General features: G+C 46.9%; 1 long non-coding RNA gene across 1 annotated transcript; it reads left to right on the top strand.

Moving 5' to 3' along the window:
• The first annotated feature begins 3369 nt into the window (after positions 1-3369).
• LOC121143776 lies at positions 3370-7561 on the top strand. Its single transcript, XR_005881100.1, has 2 exons — positions 3370-3668; positions 7296-7561. It is a non-coding gene; the product is annotated as an uncharacterized LOC121143776 (long non-coding RNA).
• Positions 7562-8100: the final 539 nt, after the last annotated feature.

Raw genomic sequence — 8100 nt, 5'->3', positions numbered from 1 at the left:
TGAGTTCAAGGCTAGCCTGATCTACAGAGGAGTGAGTTCCAAGCCAGCCATGGCTTCATAGTGAAACCCTATCTCCATATATAGATAGATAGATAGATAGATATCTTATTTTATTTTCTTTCTGCAAAATAAATTGCAAACCCTTCCTTTGCCTCATCTTGTGTTTCTATTATAATTTTTACTGAGTATTTTAGTATAGTATTTTTGCCTGGAAAATCTTATCTTGATCAGTCTATAACATTTTTCTGATTTCAAAAAATTTTAAATTCATTTTAAGTTATTATAGTAAAGTAATGGACTTTACTGTAGCATTTTCATTCCTAATATCATTGTTTTGTTCTGATTCACACCTTCCCCTACTGTCCTCCCTCATGGTTCCTATCCCTCAGTGGTTTGTTCCATTCCTATTCCCCGTTAGTACCTCCCTTTAGGTCTCTTTCTCCTCTTCATCATCCTTTTCTAGTTTCATGACTTACAAACAGGTACGCGCGCACGCACACACACACACACACACACACACCAAAGATACACACACAATACAACACACACAAAACACACCAAAGACACACATTACACAAAATACAGCACAAACATACACACACAAACACACACACACCAAAGACATTATACACAATACGAGAGAGAGAGAGAGAGAGAGAGAGAGAGAGAGAGAGAGAGAGAGAGAGAGAGAGACTACTGTAGACAGAGTTTCCTGCTCCTCCTGGTCCCATAGCCATTTAGCCCCAAATAAACACACAGAGGCTTATTTTAATCATAAACTGTTTGGCTGATGGCTTCGGCTTCTTATTGGCTAGCTCTCCCATAATTATTAACTCATTTCTATTAATCTATGTATTTCCACATGATATTGGCTTACTGGTGTCCAATCTTCCTGATAGCTATATAGTGTCTTCCTGGTGGTTCCTTTCTGCCTTCCTCCTCCCAGAATTCTCCTAGTCTGGTTGCCCTGCCTATACTTCCTGCCTGGCTACTGGCCAACCAGCATTTATTCATCAACCAATAAAAGAAACATATATGTGCATATACAGGACATCCCCCATCACACTACAACACACAGATGTGCACACTACACTTACACACACGTAGAGAGAAGTTTAAATCCAGCCTGCAGTATTTGTCTTTCTGAGTCTGGTTCCATCTCCATAAAGACTTCCATTTCTGTCCATTGCCCTGCAAACGGTGTGCTTTTGTTTGAAGTTGCCTCTAGTCAGTCATTGGTCAGAGCATCGAGGAAAGCAGCTGTGCACGGGCTTGTTGTCCCTGATCTGGGGCATTGGGATAGCTCACATTCTAACATCTGGTTCTCTCAAGATGGCACCTGGATCAGACAGACTGCCCAAAGCGGACGTCTCTCCACTGCCTGTGCCCCAGGAAGCACTGGCTCACCGAAGCCTGCCGCTGCCCTGGGAGCTTATGAGGGGTCTGGGTGTGTCCTGGTGCCGAGTCACCCTCCTCTCACCTGGCTTCCCCCTTGGAAGAGGCTTCTGCCTCCCACACATGCCTCCCATGGAGCCACGGGGCTGAGGGTGCTCCCCTTGCTTCCTCTTGGTGCCCTTGTCAATCTCTTCTCTTCACTTATCAGGTACAGGTGCCTTCTCCATCCCTTAGTGGAGAGGGGTTCCTCTTTAGAAGGGTCCACTTCTGCTGTTTCTAATTTCAGTGGTGATGGCTGTAGTCCACCATCTTAGCAAAGGGCTGCCTGTTTAATACTTCTGGCACTGCAAACCGTTTGTGCCAGACACTTGGATCCGTTGCTTATATCAGACATGTCTGTCCCACCCCCACCCCCCAACCCAGTGACAATAATACTGGTCACAGATATGGTCCCAGACACCCTTCACATGCTCTGTGGCTCTGTACTGCCCAGTTCAATATGTCTCAGACCCTGCCCGTGGCATCCTTGGATGCTAAAAATTCTATAGTCCACAGGAAGGTGGCCACAAATATCCCTGTTGCTTTCTGAACTACACCAGGATGCAAAGAATAAAGTAACTGAAGCCTATATGTCCCCCCACACTTGCTGCTCTGCATAAGCAGGTGGCTAAGTACAGGCAGGGGTGCCCCGAGTCTTAAGTCCTTACACTCAGAAAGTTTTCTGATGTCTTTGTCAGTGTTCCTCTCCCTCAGCCCTGCTCCCTGTCTCTGAGGATGGGGAGCCTCTGGGGATGACTAAAGCAGGTTGACACCCCAAGGCTGTAGGAGCAAACAATCGGAAGCGGAGGATGCCCTCACAGTGGCCTCCAACAGCCAATCCTGCTACAGGAGCTCTAAGTGTTATCGTTTAAGTGGATGATTTTGCAGGATCATACACAGTATGTGATGATAAACATGCTAAGACATAAAAAACATGCATGTGCACATGCACAAATGTTTGTGATTGCCTAACGTTGCAAGAGCTACTTATTGATTCCTAGATGTCTGCTGGGTTAGATTTGTAAACACAGGCATTTAAAGGTCTCCAGTATATCAGATGTGTTAAACTTGTGCTTTCAATTGCTGGCATCAAGGAGAGTGCTTTTTGTAGTGTCTTTTTACTAGATTATAAAAGGTATGGTAAATGTTGAAGCTATTGATTCCAATTATATACTGATAGTAATTAAAATACCAGTAACAATAATTATAGTTTACCTTGAACGAGCATTTCCCTCAGATACAAAAATTTGAGTTGGGATATAATCTTAGACATTTTGAAAAGCCTTTGAACTCTCAAGTATTGTTTACAAGAACTAAAATCTTCCCCTGTTGGTGGTAACCATGATGGTGTTACTTGATAAGAGGGGGGGAAACCACATGTGTGCATGCGTGCGTGCACGCGCGCGCGCATGCACACACACACACACACCAAGTGCAAGAAATTCAAGTAGAAAAACTTGCATTGCCCACAGCAGGCAAGGGGGGCGCATGAATGATTTCTAAGCAGTATTGTTCCTGAACAAAGAGACGCTGAGGGCTCTATTCAGGGAACTGTTCATACAGGAAGTGTTCTGGGGAAGGGCGCATTTCCATGCATATTCAGTTGAAAAATGACTCAGCACGGGGTCTTCATTTAAGAAGGTAGGGTGGCAGACATATGTGGGGACATGCTTAGCTCAAGGTCACAGAGCACATATTTGTATGGTTCAGATGAGGGGACATGGGCACTTCTGGGCATGCTCAGCTTGTGCTGTAAAGTTTCAGCTGGGAATAAGGAATGACCCTGTGGAAGTGTGTTCAGGTAGGACTTTGCCCCTAAGGGTGCTGATCCACTTAGAAGCCCAGAAAGCCACTCGAGTAAACCCTGAACACAGATGCCTAGCTACTTGTCAATCAGAGGTAGCGTCCTCCCAACAGAGGTCCGGCTGGAGCATGAGCAGTCAGGGCAGTGTGCCACAGGGAAGGGCAGAGAGCAAACGCCTTTGCAGTCATCTCTTGTCCCATCACTCCACGGCAATGCTCTGTCTCAGATCAGCCTCTAACGGACTTTAACTGCCCATCGATACAACCCAGAGTCACCCGAGAATGAGTCTTAATGATGAGTCTGTGGATCAGCCTGTGTTTGAGGGACGGTCTCAACTTTTAACTGATGTGGGAAGACCCAGCCATTGTGAGCGGCGCCGCTCATTACGTGGGGGTTCCTGAAATGCAGGAGAACAGCTAGCTGACAGCAGGTAAGCAAGAGCAGGAAAGCAAGGCTGCGTGCATGCCTTTATTCTCTCTCTCTCTCTCTCTCTCTCTCTCTCTCTCTCTCTCTCTCTCTCTCTCTCTCTGTCTGTCTTTGTCTGTCTGTCTCTCTCGGTCTCTCTCTGTCTTTCTGTCTCTCTCTGTCTCTCTCTCTGTCTCTCTCTCTGTCTCTCTGTCTCTCTCTCTGTCTTCTTCACTGTGGGTCTGAGGTTTAAGGAATTACAAGTCAAATAAACCCTTTCTCCCCTGAATTGTATTTGTCAGGGTTTTGTCACAGCAACAGACACAGAACTGTAATAAGGGCTTTCACTCCTCGTTTCTCCAGCTGCCACCTGAGCCTGTCACAATCAGAGAACAAGAATGTGGCATTCTATGCTGCCAGAGATTAGGGAGACGCCAGGAACAGGCTAAGCACAGGCCGGTTCTACTGTTTGCTCGGCTCGGGCCAGCAGCTCCCAAGGCTCCCAGGGCAGCTTTGTAGCATTCTTCTGAAGCTGAAAGTGCAGGAGCTAAAATTTACAGCACTGAAAAATAAGGCTGAGAGGCAATATTTTGCCAGAACCTGGCAGGCATTTCTACTAACTCAGATGCCAGTATTTCTCCACTTGGAGATAAATCAGAGCCTCGAGGGAGATCATAAGCACTGGTTCCCCACCAGAGGCAGCGCTAATTTGTAGCTGAGCAAGTAGTACAAGCCAAGGTAAATGGCCCTGGGCTGAGCCGTATAAACAGAAGCTGCAGTTGGTGTGGAAGTTAAAAGACTTCCGTCGCCACCAAAGAGAACAGCAAGGCGACCCCACCTTCCTCCCAGGAGTGCCAACAGCCCGGTGCAGAAGTGGGAGGTCCTCACTGCCCACCTTGGCTGCTACGCACCCCCCCATGCGCACACACAACAGTTGCCTGGTGTCTCAGTCACTGTCAGCTCAGTGCTCATATGTGTCTGCACCAGGCAGGAGACGGTTGGGGTGGTGGTGACCAGGTATCTGAGAAGAGGCGATTTCCCACAGAGAGGGCTTGCTTGCTTTGGCTCAGTCTGAGGGGGTCCAGTCCATGCTAGGATGGGCATGGCAATAGGTGACATGGATACAACTGGAAACTTCCCACCTCGTATCTGGCAGGACAGGAAATGGAAGGCAGGCGGGTACTGTGGCCAGACTAGACTATAAAAGCTCAAAGTCCACCCACAGTCACCCACTTGGTCCTCCAGCAATACTCCACTTCCTAAGGGTTCCGAGGCCTCTTGCAAAGCGGTGCTGGGGACCGAGTGTCCAGCACATGTGCCTGGGGGGGGGGGCAGCATTTCAAGTTCAAACTACAACAGGGCAGGCAGGAAGTGTGGCTTCTCAGGAAGTGCGGTCAGTCGGCCTTGGTACCCAGAGGCAAAGCTACTAGATGAAGGGCTTGCTTGGCCCGGAACCCATAATTCATGCAGAAAGCCCTCTCTGTGCCTCAGGCAACGGTGCAGGGAGGAACAAAATCGGAGTTTTTCCTGCTAGTGTGACTATGACCAGGAAGCGTAGAATGGGGAGGTTGGCACGGAGCATGAGGCAGAAGGGAAACTGCGCAGGTGCCTCAGGGGACAGAAACCGTGTGACAGATTCATTTGGAGACAGGAGAGGAAACGAGGCCCTTTGAGCAAGGGGGGCAATCGGCATGGGAGAAGTCATTGCTACAAGAGCCAGGAGATTTACAAAAGCATCATTAATAAAAGCGGGGTCAGGGACCAGCCCCTTGAGGAAAATGTGTGCCCTGCAGGAAGGAGACTCTGAGCTAGAGTCCCAGATCCCACAAAAATAAATAAATAAATAAATAAATAAATAAATAAAAGGTAGGCATGATGGCACACACTTGTAATCTCAGCCCTGAAGAGGTGGAGACAGGGGAATTCCTGGGACCCTTTGACCAGCTGCTCAGTCTGCTCGGTGAGTTCCAGGGTAGTGAGGGACCTGTCTCAGAGCACAAGGTGAATGGCTCTTGAGAAACAACACTCAAGATCAATTTCCGTCCTCCACAAACATGCACACACAAAAGTTCATGAGCACAACCCCTCCCCCATGTAAAAATTAACAAACAGATGACCAGGCACATGTAACATTAATTAATTAACTGGTTAGTAAGTGGTTAATTAATTAACCAGTTAATTAATTAATTTGAGGAAGCAATCTTTTACAAAACAGAGCCACAAAGCCAGACTGTTAGAGAGAGCTAATACAAAGCAAGAGACTGTAAAAGACTATGGAGCATGTAAAGTCCATGGTAAAGCCACTCAGAGACAGCGGAAGGCTGCACTGATGGCTGGCGACCAGGGGAAACAGATTCACATGCTATTCGGTCGTGGCACACCTTTAAACAGAGTATTCAGGGCACAGGGTCCTTCCGGTATACCACAGTTTCTGTTTCACGGTCACAAAATGTTGCAAAGCACAAGGCTTTGCTGGCAAGATCCCAGAGGAAAGGAAAATGTGCGAAGACTGAACCATTTCCCTCAGATACCTTTGATGTTCTATGACTCCCCGCAGAAGCGCTCTTTCCACTCTGGGGAGACAGAGCAGACTGGGATCTGTACAGGCTGAAATGAGTAAACTCGTCCTTCTTGGGCATGACCAGGTGGGAGCTGGGAATCTGGTAAGAATGCTCACCCAGTGACTCGAGGCCAAGCTGTGTTCACTCACAAACCTATCTCCTCTCTGGTAGCCTCGGCCCCCACTCCAGCCTATGGGGTTCACAAGAGCTGAACCTCTGGCTCCTGCAGTGAGTATGTATGTCTCTTTTCTGACAGAGCTTCCTAGCTTTAGGCTGACCAGTCCCACTGCTTACCCCCTGAGTCCCATCCTGTGGCAGAAGGTTCTTAATTAAGACTCATGACCTAAATAGTGGTAATGTATGTCATTTGCAGTTATTTGAGCTTTCTACTTTCCACTTTTATCCTTTTTTTTTTTGATGGAGCTTTGAAATATAAATCAAGGAGTAAGAAAGATTTCCACAAAACCATGCAAAACCAATGATGCGCTGGGAATCCAATAGGTCAGTTCCCATTTGCCCATTCGCACAAAAATAAAGACCCTAGATGCTGTGGAACCCCCAGGGCAGAAGAAAGAAGGGGGAAGGGAAGTGGGTCTCTACTTCTGACTCAAGGTTTTCTTTCCCTGTTAAGTTTCTCTTTGTCAGTTATTGCTACACCAAAAGGGGGGCTAGGGGTCCACCCTGACTGGGGACAGACCCCAACCAAATAGTGGCTGTTTCCATACTCACAGACAGGAACAGTGGACTCCATTCCTACATCATGGGGCACACAAACACCTTAGGTCCCCTAGGAGAGCAGGGGAAATCACCTAGAAGGGAATACTTGAACCCAAATAAAAATCCAGCTTCCTTTACAATCAATAGTTTTCCAGCTCTGGGGCCATTCTATACCCAAGAAGTCTGTACCACGTCCAATAGACTTTCCCTTGGTGCCAGGCCCTCTATTATCATTTAATTCTTCAACCGAAGGAGCTGGCTGGAATCAGCCTGTCATAATAAACAAACAGACAGAGAAGACTGACAAGCAAAGGCTCAGAAAGCCCGTGCTGCTTTTTCTGAGTATCATTTTCTTACCTAGCATCTTATCCTAGGAAACAGGAAACCCAGCAACATGGAACCGTCAACAAGTAGAGACAAAAGGTCTAACTAAAACCTGTTATTTCTTGTCACGGCCATGACAAGGACTCACCATCAAGAAAGAAGTTTGAGACAATCATCTCTCTACTCCAGTCAAACACAACAGAAGAAGGAACACAGAGATGTGAAGGAATAAACTTGTTCCTGTTTGCAGTGAATGAGATGGGTAAACACATAGAAGTCTCCAAGGAGTGAAACTAAATAAACGTTTGTGAATTCGTGTGTGTGTTCTTCAAGGTCTGAGGATAAATGACAGACACCTAACTATGTGTCTGTGCACTGTCAGGAAGCCCTGAGACATGAAGACTAAAACTGCAACTCTAGGAACTGTCTTTCAGAAGGGTTCAGTTTATGCCAACCTGACAGAACACATATATGTATGTGCTGAAAACTGCAGTGTTCATGAAAGACCCCAGGAAGACCTGCATATGTGGAACAACATCTGTGTTCATGTCTGAGTAGATGGCTCAGTGGAAAAAAGCACTTGTGCAAACATGAGGACCCAAGTTCAAATCCCCTAGAGCCCACATGAGACCCTATGCAGAGTGTAAGCATTTTTAATCCCAGAATACCCAAAGAAGCATGGATGTCCACACATGGAAGAATGAAACTAGACCCCTCATGTTTCTGTAGCATCTCTCAGGAGTTTGCTGGAAGTTCACAGTTAGGTGCTACACACACCTCCTACAAGAAAAATGGCAGGGCCAATCAGCCTGCCCCAACAGAGTCTTCCAGAGAGGACTCAGTTGTGATGCTAAG

The sequence above is a fragment of the Mesocricetus auratus genome, unplaced genomic scaffold, assembly GCF_017639785.1.
Source record: "Mesocricetus auratus isolate SY011 unplaced genomic scaffold, BCM_Maur_2.0 Super-Scaffold_100013, whole genome shotgun sequence".
Taxonomy (NCBI): Eukaryota; Metazoa; Chordata; class Mammalia; order Rodentia; family Cricetidae; genus Mesocricetus; species Mesocricetus auratus.
Note: the sequence above shows the minus strand (reverse complement) of the source record. Positions and strands in the feature narration are given on the sequence as shown.